Here is a 15,559-nt window from a genome sequence, read left to right as displayed (position 1 = left end):
TCTGAGAAGTATTGGCTTCCCCTCACTCCCGAGCCGCCCGCGGGGAAGGGGGCTTCATGCAGATTAAGGTGAAAGTAGATATTTTGCATGACTGAAAATCCGATGCAATGGAAAACAGCAGGAGCCAAGGAAGTGAGTGTAGCTGGCAAATTATATAGACATATAGTTTAGAGAAGTGTTTTGACTAACCTGATAATAGAGCATGAAATAGCATGGCTCTGACGTAAAAAAACCCTGAGACCCTGGAGGTAGAGCCAAGATTTCTGATGGTGACTTGCCATCCGTCCTGGAGCACACAGCCACAGGGTAATTCAGGTTGGATGGGACCCCAGGAGGTCCCAGGTCCAACCTCTGGCTCCGAGCAGGGAGAGCTTTGAAGTTCCACCAGGTTGCTCAGGGCTGCGTCCAGGCAAGGGCTGAGTTTCTCCAAGGATGGAGATGCCCCCCCTTCCCTTGGTCTCTGTTCCAGTGTTTGATCAGCTTGAAGGGGAAAACTTTTTTTGGTGTATCTTCCAGCTGGGCTAGGTCCAGCCTGTCAGTGCCTGCCTGGTACTGGGGACCTAAACTGGATCTTAGAATCACAGAAGAGTTTGGGTTGAAGGGACCTTCCCAGCTCCCCCAGTGCCCCCCCTGCCATGAGCAGGGACATCTTCAGCAGCTCAGGTTGCTCAGAGCCCCGTCCAGCCTGGCCTGGGATGTCTCCAGGGATGGGACATCCACCACTTCTCCATGCCAACCCAAATGTGGTCTGCGGAGACCAAAGGTGTCTCAGCGCAGGTTGCACCAAACATAGGATATGCAATGAACTTATTGCACACAAAACAAACCACAGCAAGAGGAGAGAGGGCTTGCAGTAGGGCTGGCAGAAGATACGTGTCCCACAGATGAAGCAGCAGGAGATACGGGTCCCATAGAAAAAGTGGCAGGTGATACAGGTCCTGTAGGAGCAGCAGCAGCGTGCAATTAGAGCACAGCACCTTCCCCTGAGGGACAAGAAGGGACTATGGCCAGAGAATAGCCCCAGCCAGGGATGTTACATTAAACACCCCAGGGATCCAAATCCCTTCCAACTGGAGAGGTGCTGCCGAGGTCTAACTGCATCAATACACCTGCACTTATCCTGAGGAGACCCCAGAGAGTTCAATGGAGCCATTACCCAGCAATTCTCAGAATTATCTGCCTTTAACCCACATGCAAAATGTTACCAGAGGCCGAGCAGATGCAGAGTGGCAAAACCCATCCAAGACACTTCAGCCCTCATGTGAAAACCCTTCTCCTTGCAGGGCTGGGCACACTGATGTCCTCCTCTCTTCCTGGCTCAGGGCTGGCATCTGGGTCCATACCAGATTCCCTTGAACAGGGCATTTTAACCTTGAAAGCCCTTGGTGCCATACAAACTGCATTTCATGGAATGATATAATCATTTTTGTTGGAAAAGCCTCTCAAGATCACTGAGTCCAACTGTTCCCCCACCCCCAGCACTGCCCCATGTCCTGAGAACCTCATGTCCGTCTGTCCAGCCCTCCAGGGATGGTGACTCCATCACCACCCTGTGAAGCTTGTTCCAATGCCCCACAGCCCTTTGGGGAAGAAATTGTTCCCACATCCAACCTCAACCTCCCCTGGTGCAACTTGAGGCCGTTTCCTCTGCTCCTGGCGCTTGTTCCTGGGGAGCAGAGCCCGACCCCCCTGGCTCCAAGCTCCTTTCAGGCAGTTCAGAGATCAGAAGGTCTCCCCTCAGCTCCTGAAGTTTTTGCTCTCAAGACTTCAGGCAACCTCTATGTGACAGCATAGAGACCCATGGTGCTCCTCCAGCTTGGTGGTGTCACCAGCAGGTGCTGACTTTCCACTCAGAGGTTTTATCTACATCAGCAAAGGTCTGAGCTGGCTGGAACTCCTCATGCTCTGTGGCTAGTTCAAGAGAACCATGTGGAAAGCAGTCCAGAGCCGGGGGACATCAGCCAGATTATTCACGGAGGTGTCTATGCTTCCCAAACTGCACATCATCTCTGCAACCACAGGCTGAGCTGTTGCTCATAGATGTGCAAACAAGGGATTGCAAGATTTTGTTCCCAAGCCTTGAACAGATCAGAAATGAGTCACAACCAGCACAAATGGACAATGTCAGGACTGCAAACCCTGTTAAGAGCTGTAAGGAAGGTGGCCCAGCTGTAAAGAGATAGACCACAAAGGTGCTCATCTACCTTGAGGTAAGGGAAGAAAATGCAGCCGTCATTGAGGGTTCACAGACACTTATAGAATCACAGGAGGGTTTGGGTTGAAGGGACCTTCCCAGCTCATGTCTGGCCTGAATCTCCCTCCTTTAGTTTCAAACTGTCACCCCTTGTCCTACCAAGGTGTGATGCTTGGGCTCTCTCCCCTGCACATGTCCTGTGACCACCCCCAAACGTGTGGTTTCCAAAGGGGAGGTAGGGCAAACTGATGATACAAAGGAGCTGGTGGAACATCCCATGGACCTCCTGCCCCATGGGATGCAGGAGAACCACCAAAGCCACCTCTGCCTGCCCTCTCCAGTTCACAAGGGTTCTTGCTCTCTTATTTTTTGCCCATGGGACCACACAGCACCTGGCGGAGATCCCTGTTTTTACAGGCTAGATAAATCCCAAAGAAACCACTTACTTCTCACCAGCGCTGCCAAAAGACCATGATTCAGTGCTTTTTTTATTTTTTTGGGTAGAAATTAATTAGTTCAGGCCCATCACAATTATCTAACTCAATGAGCACAACAATAACCCACTGTTTAAAGTTCGTTCATGGCCATTTAGCACCATCTGGGTCGTCTGATCAGGGGCTTTGAAAACAGTTGAAAATGAAGTAAGAAGGATTGCTTGGCCCGGACACCCCTTTTTGCCTCCCAGCTGCACAGACAATGAAAATAATCCTGATGAACCCATTAGACACAGAGTAAACATCACCCCCTATCTCGCCATGCTCCTCGGACCTCCGTGTGTGTGTCCCCAAACGGAAAAGTGGTGGCCTTGGAAGAACTAACAGGCAAGAGCTTGGCCATGTGTCCAAATAGTGAAGACTTCCACCCTGGACTTGTTCATCTTCGAGCTTTGGGGGTTGAGTTTGAGCAGGTCAGGCTTGAGACATCCCCATGGAAAGGTTGGGGTTTGCAGAGCTCTCAGTTGGTGCTCAGAAGGACTCAAACAACTTGGAGATTGGGCAGTTTCTTGTGGAAGATGGATTTGAGGGTTTGCCAAGTTGGGCTTAGGCTTCCCTGAAGCTGGGCTTGGGCTTGCCCCAAGTTGGGAAGGCAGCAGGGAGCACTGTCAATTTTTAAGGGTGAATGGCTTCTCACCATGTCCAAACCTGCCTCAAGAAGAGTTTGGAGCCTGCTGGAAGTTCAGGACAGTCATGACAGGGCTAGATGACCTATAAAGTCCCTTTAAAAGTCCCTTCCAACCCAAACTTTCTATGATTCTATGTATAGTCTATCCCTGGGGTGGCCACCTGTGAAGTGAAGCTCACCATGTTGTATAAGTCAGGAGATGCCACATCTGGTAGCCCATGTGCACCCTGATGGCCTTCCCAGCACCCAACTTCCAGGCCCCACAGTCTCTCCAGTAGCTGACTCGAACCTCCCAGTCCCACCAGTCCCAACTGACCCCCCCCAACCTCTCCAATATCTGATCCAGCCCGACAGCTTCTCCAACACCCGACTGTGACATGTGGTCTGGCTGTTGTTGACACACAAACACAAGTGCACACACAGGAGAGAGCCCCTCACCCAGGAAAATAATTAGGAATTGAGATTAATGAGGAAATGGAGTCTAATTAATGAGACAAACTGCACTGACTGGGGTCGGGTGCAGTGACCATCCACCTGCTTAGATGGAGCTGGCCCATTTATCACCTTATCCCTTCATTTTCACATGCTTGTTCCCCTCCAGGCCCCGTTCTTCCCTCACTTTGCTCACTGTTGGTCCAGACGCTCAACATGGTCTTCTACAATCCCAAATGATCTTCCCTTGAGGTCCCAGCACCTTTCCCCACCTTCCTGCCTGGGCATGTATCCCTGAGGCCCATCAGCCCCTTTCTGCATCATGGGAGGAGCAGTGGTGGCACCATGGGTTTCTGTGTCCCCAGTGCCACCAGCTTGTACCAACCACGTGGGATGCATGTCACCCATGTCACCCACACCTCATGTCCCCCAGGCTGGGGTGGGCCTGGGTGTGGATGGGGTCTTGGGTAGGAACAACGCACAGATTTATAGGGGTGGTTTTGTTGCAGTCACCATTGTGTGGCACTGTTGTGGTGGCCACAGGACCTGGATGCCTGGCCATGCCTGGTGGAGGCTGTGCTAAGCATGGACACCACTGTGTCTACTGCAGAGAGGACATCCAGCTTCCTACACCCTGACACAACCACAGGAGCACTGATTTGGGACATCTCTTCTTCCATGGGGCACTGTTGTGACCACAATTCACACCAGGAGCTTTGCCAGCAGGATACTTTGACCTCTTCCTGTCAATGGAGCAATTATTTGCATGACCAGATGGCAGTGTGAGTCATGCTGAGATCCGATCATACACCCATACACCTCCTCAGGATTGACTGGACATCCCAGAAATGTGGTTGTGTGACAAACTTTTGGTCTTGAGGCCCAGAAGGCTGGATTTGTGCTGGCCAGAGGAAGAAAACTGACCTCTTCTCTGCCCCAGGAAGATGCAGGTCCCAGCTGGGCTGGCATGGTGAGGTTCAACCCATGGGCTGGGATGGACACCACGGCTTCTTGTGATGGCCAAGAACGTAGATATGAGTTCAAAAGGGGACAGAGGTAAAGTGATGGAAAGAGCTGCTGTGAAACAAGGTCATCCAGTGGCATGAGCTCTGCTCTTGCAGCACCATTTTTCCCAACATGTCATGGGGCAAGCCAAAGTGACTGGCTTGGGAGGGGACATTGCATTTGGGCTTGCTTTTGGGCTGGATGATCCCACTCGTGGTGTCCCAAGACACCTGGTGAGGTAGGGTGTTGACACCTCAAGGATCTTCTCAGGTCCCAAGCAGCAGATTGAATACTGCAGTGTGTGCTGGACACTAATTCATAGTATAGATGTCCTGATGGCTTCATTCCCCCATAGCACCGTATCTCACCAGCCTCACCTAGCAGCCCTGGGATGAGCTTGTTCTCCTCTGCAGGGTGATGAACAACATCCTTCCCAACACTTTGTCCCTCTTGCACCATCCTGCAGCACAGCAGAGCTCTTCACCTGTGAGATGGAAAAAGAAAGGTCTTTTAAGAGAGTGGCTGTGCTAAGGACACGTGTTGGTCATTCATGTTGGTGGGACTCCTGCTCACTTCAGGACGAGGTGCTTCCATCTCTGAAACAGTGGCTGTGATCTCTGCAACAGAAGATTAGATGTTTTGTGGTGTTTGTGCTCAGCAAGGGCTCTCTTGAGCACTGCTAGGGGTCAGAGCAGGCTCTGCTCTTGGTGTGGGGCTTCCACCAAGCAGCATGATGGCTGCTGAGAACTGAGTGGGAGACGTTTTTCATCAGTTGGTCCTGTTGTTGCTACCCCATGCATCTTTAATCTTTGCGTGGCATGAAGGCCCATATTTTAGGAGGGATCCAGTCCAGTTGCCCACCAGGACTTGGTCCTGCTTGGAGAAAGCTGGACATGTCACCATGAGCTTACAGACTGGTTCCTGACAGGTGGGACCTCATTACCTGTTCCCAGTCCCAATCACAAGCCCAGTTTTCATCCCAGGTGAGGACAGTCCTGAGACCCCACTCCCATGGTTGGGAGATCCTTCTCGCTTGTCTCCACATCTCTCCCATGGCAGGTGGTACAGCCACCGACTTCTGGAGAAGTTATTCCCTCAGTGGTGGCTGCGGTGAGGTGGGTTGGGGGTACAGGCAATTCCAGGACAACTTCAGCAGGTATTTGTGCAAATGAAGGAGTCCACAAGATATCAACCCCCCAGGTCCATAGTGGGATGGACAGGTAGGCCTCCAAGAAACCTGTCTAGGTGGGAAGTGTAGGCAAGTGTCCCCTACCACCAAGACCTACCATGTCAGTGTCAATCCAAACAGGGCCAATTTAGGTCTTCTTTTGTTTCTGCCTCTCTCTGTGGATGATTTTGCTTAGTGCCCAATGCTCCAGGCTTCAATTTGCCCAGAAACCCCTGGTAAAGCAGAGTTTTGCTCACCGGTGAGCTGCCTGAGACGGCAGTTTGCAAGCGGGGTTTGGCAAAGGGGCTGCAGAGGGACCCGCTGAGGTTCTTCCAAACCCTGTTCCATGGCAGGAGGATCGGCACAGAATTGTGAATGGAAACATTGATCCCCTTCCAGGCTGCTTTTAGCACGTCCTGAGAAATTATGCAGGCTCCTTCTCCTCCTCGGCAGAGCCTACTGACATAGCAGCCCGGACGTGACACAGAGGAGAGCTGCACGTTGTCCTTCTCCTGATGACCTCCCGTGGAAGTCAGGAAGACCCAGTTACCCAACGGGCAAAGGCTTTGAGTACGTGATGAGAGCTGCATCAATATGTGACGTGGCTATTAGCGATCACTACCTGGGCCAAGAGGTCTCAGGGGAAAACTGAAGATTGTGCTGCTGACTTCCCAAGATGGATTATTGGCATTCGAAGTTGAATGTGAATCACCAACACCAACAAAAAAGGTCATTTAGAGGTGGACAGAACTTGGCCCTTCATCTAAATGACCACCAGCCCAAAATTACCAGAACAAACCCTTCAGAAGTGTTGATATGCTAATAGCAGGAGAACACGACTGGTGCTGGAATGCCAGACCAACCACTGGCCCAAGATGACCAGATCCCAAAGGCTTTTGTTTGCCTCTTGTACTTGAGCCTGCCCTGCCGACCTGAGCAAGCTCAGCTTAAAATCAAGGCATGCTGGAATCAGAGTGAGTTATGTCCATGTTGGCGTGGCAAGGGTTTAACCCTACGCACCCAAAAGCATTTAAATGGGGGTTTAGTCTTTAAAATGTCAATGTAACTCTTTTTACCTGGTCATTCTCTTGGAAGAATTACTTTTGCATGGCCCAAATCTTGAGTTTTACCTCTCTTCCTTGGCTGGGTGGCATGTGCACTGGTTGGGATGGGGATGTCTGGGTTGACTGGGTTGCACCTTGAATCCTGGGGGCAGTTTTGGGTCTCTCATGCCAAGAAAGGCCTTCAGATGCTGGAGCAAGTTGAGAGAAGGGAACGGAGCTGGTGAGGGGCTGGAGCACAAGTGTGATGGAGCGGCTGAGGGACCTGGGGGTTCAGCTGGAGAACAGGAGCTGAGGGGAGACCTTCTGATCTCTGAACTGCCTGAAAGGAGCTTGGAGCCAGGGGGGTTCGGGCTCTGCTCCCCAGGAACAAGCGCCAGGAGCAGAGGAAACGGCCTCAAGTTGCACCAGGGGAGGTTGAGGTTGGATGTGGGGAACAATTTCTTGCCCAAAGGGCTGTGGGGCATTGGAACAGGCTGCCCAGGGCAGTGCTGGAGTCACCATCCCTGGAGGGCTGGACAGACGGAGATGAGGTTCTCAGGACATGGGGCAGTGCCAGAGGTGGGGGAACAGTTGGACTCAATGATCTTGATGGGCTTTTCCAACCAAAATGATTCCATGATTCTATGACTTGGTTCCTGGCAGCTTCCAAGGGACTTGGTGACCCTCAGAGTCATGTTGCAGGTCCTAGGAGAAGACAGCTGATGGGCTGCACATCAAGAAGTGGTGGGAGCTGGGAGTTGGAGCTGCAGCTCAGCTGTAGCTCATTGCTCTTTCTTTTGAGGAGACCAGTAGTAGAGTAGCCTGATCTCTGCATGGGGCTTCAAAACGAGCCTTGGGTGATGCTTTTACCAGCACTGGGGTCCCCGTTCCCAGGGGGGCTGGTCCCCATGAAGTTTGCACCCCTGGGGAACAGCCGTGCTCCCCACACCTGGCCTGGGAAGAGGGATAACGTCATCCGCAGCTCCTTGGCACAAAAGCAACTACAAAATACCAGCCAGCAGCCCAGGAGAGAGGCCAGCAGGGGGGAAACTGGCGGGTGAGCCCAGCGCCAAGTTTCCCAGCTGAGAATTGGTGGGTAGGGCTTGAGATCGGCTTTTGACAGAATGAACCACAGAATTACAGAATCACAGGATGGTTGGGGTTGAAGGGACCTCTGGAGATCATCCAGTCCAACCCACCTGCTCACGCAGGGTCACCAGAGCAGATCACACACGTGGGTCCAGGTGGTTTGAATGTCTCAGAGAAGGAGACTCCACAACCTCTCTGGGCAGCCTGGGCCAGGCTCCGGCACCTCCCAGCAAAGACGTTTCTGCTCATGTTCAGATGGAGCCTCCTGTGTTTCAGTCTGTGCCCGCTGCCCCTCACCCTGGCGTTGGGCACCACTGAACAGAGTCTGGTCCATCCTCTGACACCCACCCTGAGATATTGATCATTGATCACATCCCTCTCAGCTTCTCTTCTCCAGTTCAACAGCCCCAGCTCTCTCAGTGTCTCCTCATCACAAAGATGCTCCAGACACCTCAGCATCCCTTTGCATCAAGGTACAGGGAGGGAGGAGACGTTTCTTGCAACCAAAAAAAAACCTTGGATTTTGTTCTGCAAATGCCTTTGTTTGGGATGGTGCGCTGGGCCACAGTAGCGGGACACTTTTGGGAAATAACATCCTGGTGTTCCCATGAGATAGACTCAACAGGTCCCAGTGTGTCTTGTTCCTCTCCCATTTAATCTTCTCCACCCTTCTTTAATTCCTCTTTTTAGACATCCTGGAGCCTTTTTAGAGGCCAAACAGCGTGTTGCAATGGTTCACGAAGCTCTCGAGGCTCTGACATGATGTGGATCTCGGGTTGTCCTGTGCAGGGACAGGAGTTGGACTCAATGATTCTCATGGGTCCCTTCCAGCTCAGGCTGGACAGGGCTCTGAGCAACCTGAGCTGGTGAAGATGTCCCCGCTCATGTCAGGGGTGGCACTGGGGGAGCTGGGAAGGCCCATCCAACCCAAACCATCCTGTGATTCTGTGATACTCACCTGGTCCCTCTTTGAACCCACCCATGATTTTGGCCTGCACAGGGTCCTGTGGAAGGTCTGAATTCACTGCTGCAGACCTGCAGGAACCACTGCAGCTCCTGATTATTCCTCATTTGCACCCAAACGGGTGAGACCCCCCAGAATTTGGGGATTTAGTTAGAAATGCTGCTTTTTTTTTTTTTTTTTTTTTAATAATATTTCTAAGTTTCCACCTCAGGAAACATTTAGAGTCTTTCTCCAGGTCATTGGGATCTGATGAGGGGATGTCCAACCAACCCAGGAGACCAAAACACTGTTCCTCCTCCCATAGGAGCAGGGTTTTATCTCCATCACTCAGCTCTAAGCCAGGATCCCTCTGGTCATGGCAAAGCCAAGCCTTTTTCCAGAGTTAGAGCAGCTTTATCTGCCCAATCAGCAAAGTCAGTGCATGATAGACTCAGGTGGACCATCCTTGGGCCAAAACCATGGCGATATGGGGCAATAAGTACAGCCCTACAGCAGGTATCCCTGGGATATAAGGATGGGAGTGGATGAGGATGGCTGAGGGTGATGTTGGGCTCCTTTGTGACACATCTGCTGGCTCAGGTGGGTCCTGTTCCACCCCAAATTACTCCCGAAGTCCTTTCAGAAGCACAGCCCTGCACTCAGCACCAGTGGATGTGGTGAGTGCAGGTGAAGGGCTGGAGAGATGTGGCTTAAGCATGGTCATGTAGGGATGTTAGAAATCTATCACTGTAAGAGTAAATCTTATTATTTGAATATTATTATTTAAAAGGTACAGTGAGGATGGGCCGCCCCAGCAGAAGACATTGTGGTGGTGGTTGAGCAGGACCTGAGGCAGCCGCAGTGATAGAGAAGGAGGAGAATCATAAAACCCAAGAATCATTTTGATGGGAAAAGTCTCTCAAGATCACCAAGTCCAAACATTCCCCCAGCCCTGTCCCTGCCCCATGTCCTGAGAACCTCCTGTCCGTCTGTCCAACCCTCCAGGGCTGGTGACTCCAGCACTGCCCTGGGCAGCCTGTTCCAATGCCCCACAGCCCTTTGGGGAAGAAATTGTTCCCCACATCCAACCTCAACCTCCCCTGGCGCAACTTGAGGCCATTTCCTCTCATCCTATTAAGGAGGGTGATGATGGGGAGCAGGCGGAGGAGTTTCAAGTCTACTCTTGGATCAACATGCCCAAAGACTTCAAGACCCCAGATTTAGCAGGTTGGGTGACCCCAAATGCTGTGTCCCAGCTCCAGTGCACCCGGTTATCCCCCGGCAGGTGGAACATCCCATTTCAGTCCCAATCCTGGGGACAATGAGGCTGCGAGTGCGGGGTGGGTGTCCCTGTTAATGCCTCTCCGTGCCCCCCCAAGCGGCTCTGCCTGCATCGCTGCCCACGCTGGGTGTTCCAAGGACTATAGACGGGCCTTAGCACAGGGATATGGCTCAGCCCCAAGGACAAGGTCATGGCCACCCCATGCACCACAGGGGATCTGGGAAAGGCAGGGATGTCCCTGGGGTGGCCGAGACCTCACAGCCGCTCCCCGTGCCCCCACAGTGGATGTGGGTCTCCAAACTGTGGGTACCAGTCCCCATGAGCATCCCAGTCAATGGGGACAATGAAATGGTCTCTCAGCAACTGGCACTGAGCTCTGCCACCCCCAGCGCTGAGCATCCTCTTCTGGATGCAGGACAGGGTGACACCCTTGTGCCAACCCCCCAAAAGCCACCCCGTGGCCATGGGGCCGGTGGGACCCCCACGCCGTGGTCCTCTCCAGCATCCCCTCGCACAGCGGGGCCAGTAGCCGGGAACTTGCGCTGGGACCAGAAGCCCGTTTCATACAGCCGGGGAATATAATAAAATTAAAGCTCATTAAGCACTTAGAGAAGGGTTTGCATTGAGGGGGTGCAGGCAGGGGGTCGGTGGGGGGGGCATGTATCTCAATACTGGGCTATTTAGAAGGGAGAATTTAATAACGGGTGTGTGGGGGGGTTGGTTTTTATGGCAATAGATTTATTCCACCTGGGCTAAGAAATACATTCCACATCTGCCGAGCCGTGTAACCAGACTCTAATTAAAATCGTATGCCAAGCGAGGGCCCGGCTGCGAAGCACAAAGCTGGCTTTTAGAGCGGCTGGGAACCGCGGCTCGCGCCGGGCCCCGGGCCCGTGGCCAGGCGGCCGTGGGGCGGCCGAGGAGGTGGCGGTGGCCAGCACGACGGGCACGGGGCTGGTGGGACGGCGGCTTTTCGGGGGTTCGTTTTCCCCGTGTCGGGGCAGGAGGGGTGTGTGGCTCTGGGGGGTGGTGGGGGGGTGGGTGTAGGGCCCCTGGGATGAGGTGATATCTGTGTGCAGGTAGTGGCCTTGGGGACAAGATGTCCTTGTGTATGTAGTGAGTAAGAGGACAAGGTGACATCCATGTGTATGTCGTGACTATGGGGACAAAGTGACATCTGTGTGGATGCAGAGACCTTGGGACAAGGTGACATCCATGTGTATGTTGTGACTATGGGGACAAAGTGTCATCTGTGTGGATGCAGAGACCTTGGGACAAGGTGACATCCATGTGTATGTTGTGACTATGGGGACAAAGTGTCATCTGTGTGGATGCAGAGACCTTGGGACAAGGTGACATCCATGTGTATGTTGTGACTATGGGGACAAAGTGTCATCTGTGTATATGTCATGACTCTGGGGACAAAGTGACATCTGTGTGGATGCAGAGACCTTGGGACAAGGAAGAAGACAAGGTGACAGCCACGTGTATGTCATGACTATGGGGACAAAGTGACATCTGTGTGGATGCAGGGGCGCTGGGATAAAGTGACACCCATGGGCATGTAGTGACCATGGGGACAAGATGATGTCCTTGTGTATGTAGTGACTAAGAGGACAAGGTGACATCCATGTGTATGTTGTGACTATAGGGACAAAGTGTCATCTGTGTATATGTCATGACTCTGGGGACAAAGTGACATCTGTGTGTATGCAGGGGCGCTGGGATAAAGTGACACCCATGGGCAGCTAGTGACCAAGGGGACAAGGTGATGTCCATGTGTAGTGACTAAGAGGACAAGGTGACATACATGTGTATGTCGTGACTATGGGGACAAAGTGACATCTATGTGGATGCAGAGACCTTGGGACAAGGTCACATCTGTGTGTAAAGAGTCACAAAGGGGACAAGGTGACATCCCTGTGTGTGCAGGGACCCTTGGACAAGGTGACATTCATGTGTATGGAGGGACAAAGAGGACATGGTGATATCCATGTGCATGTCCTGATCATGGGGACAAGGTGATGTCCATGGGTGCGGACGGACCCTTGGACAAGATGACATCCATGTGTATACAGTGACAAAGGGGACAAAGTGATGTCCGTGTGTGTGTAGTGACCATGGGGACAAGGCAATACCCACGTGTGCAGGGATCCTGGGAGAAGGTAACATGCATGTGTGTGCACAGTGATCATGGCGATAGTGTGACATCAGTGTGGGCTCAGTGACAGTGACACTCATGCGCATGTGGTGACCATGGGATGGGGCGATGTCCATGTATGCATAGTGACCACAGAGACAGGGTGCTGTCTGTGCATGAGTTGTGACGTGGGGACGAGGTGATGTCTACATGTAAGCAGTGACCATGGCCACATGGTGATACCTGGTGACTGTGGAGATGGGGTCACATCTCAGAATCACAGAATGGTTTGGGTTGGAAGGACCTTCCCAGCTCCCCCAGTGCCCCCCCTGCCATGGACAGGGACATCTTCACCAGCTCAGGTTGCTCAGAGCCCCGTCCAGCCTGGCCTGGGATGTCTCCAGGGATGGTTCATCCACCACCTCTCTGGACAACCTGGGCCAGGCTCTCACCACCCTCAGGGGCAACAATTACACAGAATCCCAGAATGTCAGGGGTTGGAAAGGACCTGGAAAGCTCATCCAGTGCAATCCCCCCATGGAGCAGGAACACCCAGATGAGGTTACACAGGAAGGTGTCCAGGCGGGTTGGAATGTCTGCACAGAAGGAGACTCCACAACCCCCTGGGCAGCCTGGGCCAGGCTCTGCCACCCTCACCAGGAACAAGTTGCTTCTCAAATTTAAGTGGAACCTCCTGTGTTCCAGTTTGAACCCATTGCCCCTTGTCCTATCTCTGGTTGTCACCGAGAAGAGCCTGGCTCCATCCTCCTGACACTCACCCTTTATATATCTGTAACCACGAATGAGTCCCCCCTCAGTGTCCTCTTGTCCAGCTCCAGAGCCCCAGCTCCCTCAGCCTTTCCTCACCCGGGAGATGCTCCACTCCCTTCAGCACCTTGGTGGCTGCGCTGGACTCTCTCCAGCAGTTCCCTGTCCTGCTGGAACTGAGGGGCCACAACTGGCCATAATATTCCAGGTGTGGTCTCCCCAGGGCAGAGCAGAGGGGCAGGAGAACCTCTCTGACCTACTGACCACCCCCTTCTAACCCACCCCAGGTACCATTGGCTTCCTGGCCACAAGGGCCCAGTGCTGGCTCATGGTCATGGTCATTTCCTCCTCACATCCAGCTTGAATCTCCCTCCTTTAGTTTAAAACCATCACCTGTCACTCCATGCCCTTGTGAAAAGTCCCCCTCCAGCTTTCTTGAAGGTCCCATTAGGTGCTGGAGAGCTGGTACCTCCATGTCTCTGTAGTGACCGTGGGATGGGTGATGCCCAAGCACTAGTGCCATGGGGACAGGGTGACATCCACATCCATGCAGCTGAAAGGCTGCCCTGTCGCGGGACAGCCGCGCCGTGATTTTACGGTTCCCGCGAAGTCAGACCTCATATTTACCGAACAAACAGCGGTTCTGTCTCAGGTTTAATAGGCTGGTCCTCCAGACAGCGGCAAAAAGCACCAGTTCTGACGGAGAAAGTAACGAGCCCTTCAAAATGGTTTGTATGGGAGTAGCGAAGAAAAAAAACCCAACCGAAAAACCAACCCAAACGCACTTGATGCCAAGGAAAATACACTTACCTAGTAAAGCATGAGTAATAAGTGGCACTTTTTACGGTGTGAAGATATAACTTTTCATGAAAATACCAAATAAGGCTCCGTGCAAAAGGTGGATGGACTTTCTGTTGATTTTCTTCTCTTTTTCTTTCTTTTCCTTCGCAAGACGCGCGTGTGTTTTCCTCAGCACCCATTCTGTGGGAGCCTGTTGACGGGGCTGTGTTTCCACCACCCCCGGCGCAGCTCGACTCGGGTTCCTCCGCCATCAGATGAAACGAGAAGGGAATGGAAAAACAGGAGCTGCTATTCTGCGAGACTTTCTATTTTTAAAAGGTTAAAAATATCTATTTTCAGACACCAGCCCTCGAAGCGCTGGGGACGTGAGGAGTAAACAAGAGCTGGGCTGTGCTGGATGGTGTGGGCGCCGCTGGGCCGAGGATGCTCATGGGAATGGGGACATCACGAGCCACCATGAGCCATGGAAGTGGCCACAAGGAGATGCGGGGTCACGTGAAAGGGCTGTGGGGCTCAGCACCAGTGAGTGGGGATGCTCAGCCCTGAGGGAAGGTGGTCAGCATCAAGGGGGATGCTCAGCACCCAAGGTGATGCCTAGCACCCATGGAGGATGCTCAGCCCCAAGGGAAGGTGGTCAGCATAGAGGGAGATGCTCAGCACTAACGTTGGGTGATGCTCAGCCTTGAAGTAGGGTGCTCAGCACCCAAGGGGATGCCCAGCATCCAAGAGGGTGCTCAGCCCCCATGGAGGACGCTCAGCTTGTAGAAAGGGTGCTCAGCTCCGAGGAAGGATGGCCAGCCCCAATGGAAGGTGGTCAGAATCAAAGGAGATGCTCAGCACCAATGCTGAGTGATACTCAGCATCGAAGAAGGGTGCTCAGCACCCAGGGGGGTTCTTAGCCTCTATGGAAGATGCTCAGCCCCAAGGGAAGGTGTTCAACATTGAGGGAGATGCTCAGCACCAATGCTGAGTGATACTCAGCATTGAAGAAGGGTGCTCAGCCCCTGTGGAAGATGCTCAGCCCCAAGGGAAGGTGTTCAACACTGAGGGAGATGCTCAGCACCAACATTGGGTGATACTCAGCCTCAAAGAAGGGTGCTCAGCACCCAAGGCAATGTTCAGCACTCAAGAGGATGCTCAGCCCTGAGGGAAGGTGCTCAGCACCAAGGCTGGATGATGCTAAGCCTCGAAGAAGGGTGCTCAGCACCCAAGGGGATGTTCAGCACTCAAGAGGGTGCTCAGCCCCCACGGAAGACACTGGGCAGGGAGAAAAGGTGCTCAGTTCTGAGGAAGGAGATGCTCAGCCCCAAAGGAAGGCAGTCAGCATCAAGGGAGATGCTCAGCACCAAGTTTAAGTGATGCTCAGCATTGAAGAAGGGTGCTCAGCACCCAGGGGGATGCTTAGCACCCAAAGGGGTTCTCAGCCCCTACGGAAGATGCTCAGCCCCAAGGGAAGGTGTTCAACATTGAGGGAGATGCTCAGCACCAAGGTTTGGTGATACTCAGCCTCAAAGAAGGGTACTCAGCACCCAAGAAGGTGCACAGCCCCTATGTACAATGCTCTGCCCTGAG

This window comes from Columba livia, chromosome 1 (assembly GCF_036013475.1).
Source record: "Columba livia isolate bColLiv1 breed racing homer chromosome 1, bColLiv1.pat.W.v2, whole genome shotgun sequence".
In the NCBI taxonomy this organism is placed as follows: domain Eukaryota; kingdom Metazoa; phylum Chordata; class Aves; order Columbiformes; family Columbidae; genus Columba; species Columba livia.
The sequence above is the reverse complement of the archived record's forward strand: the minus strand, read 5'-3'. Positions refer to the sequence as shown.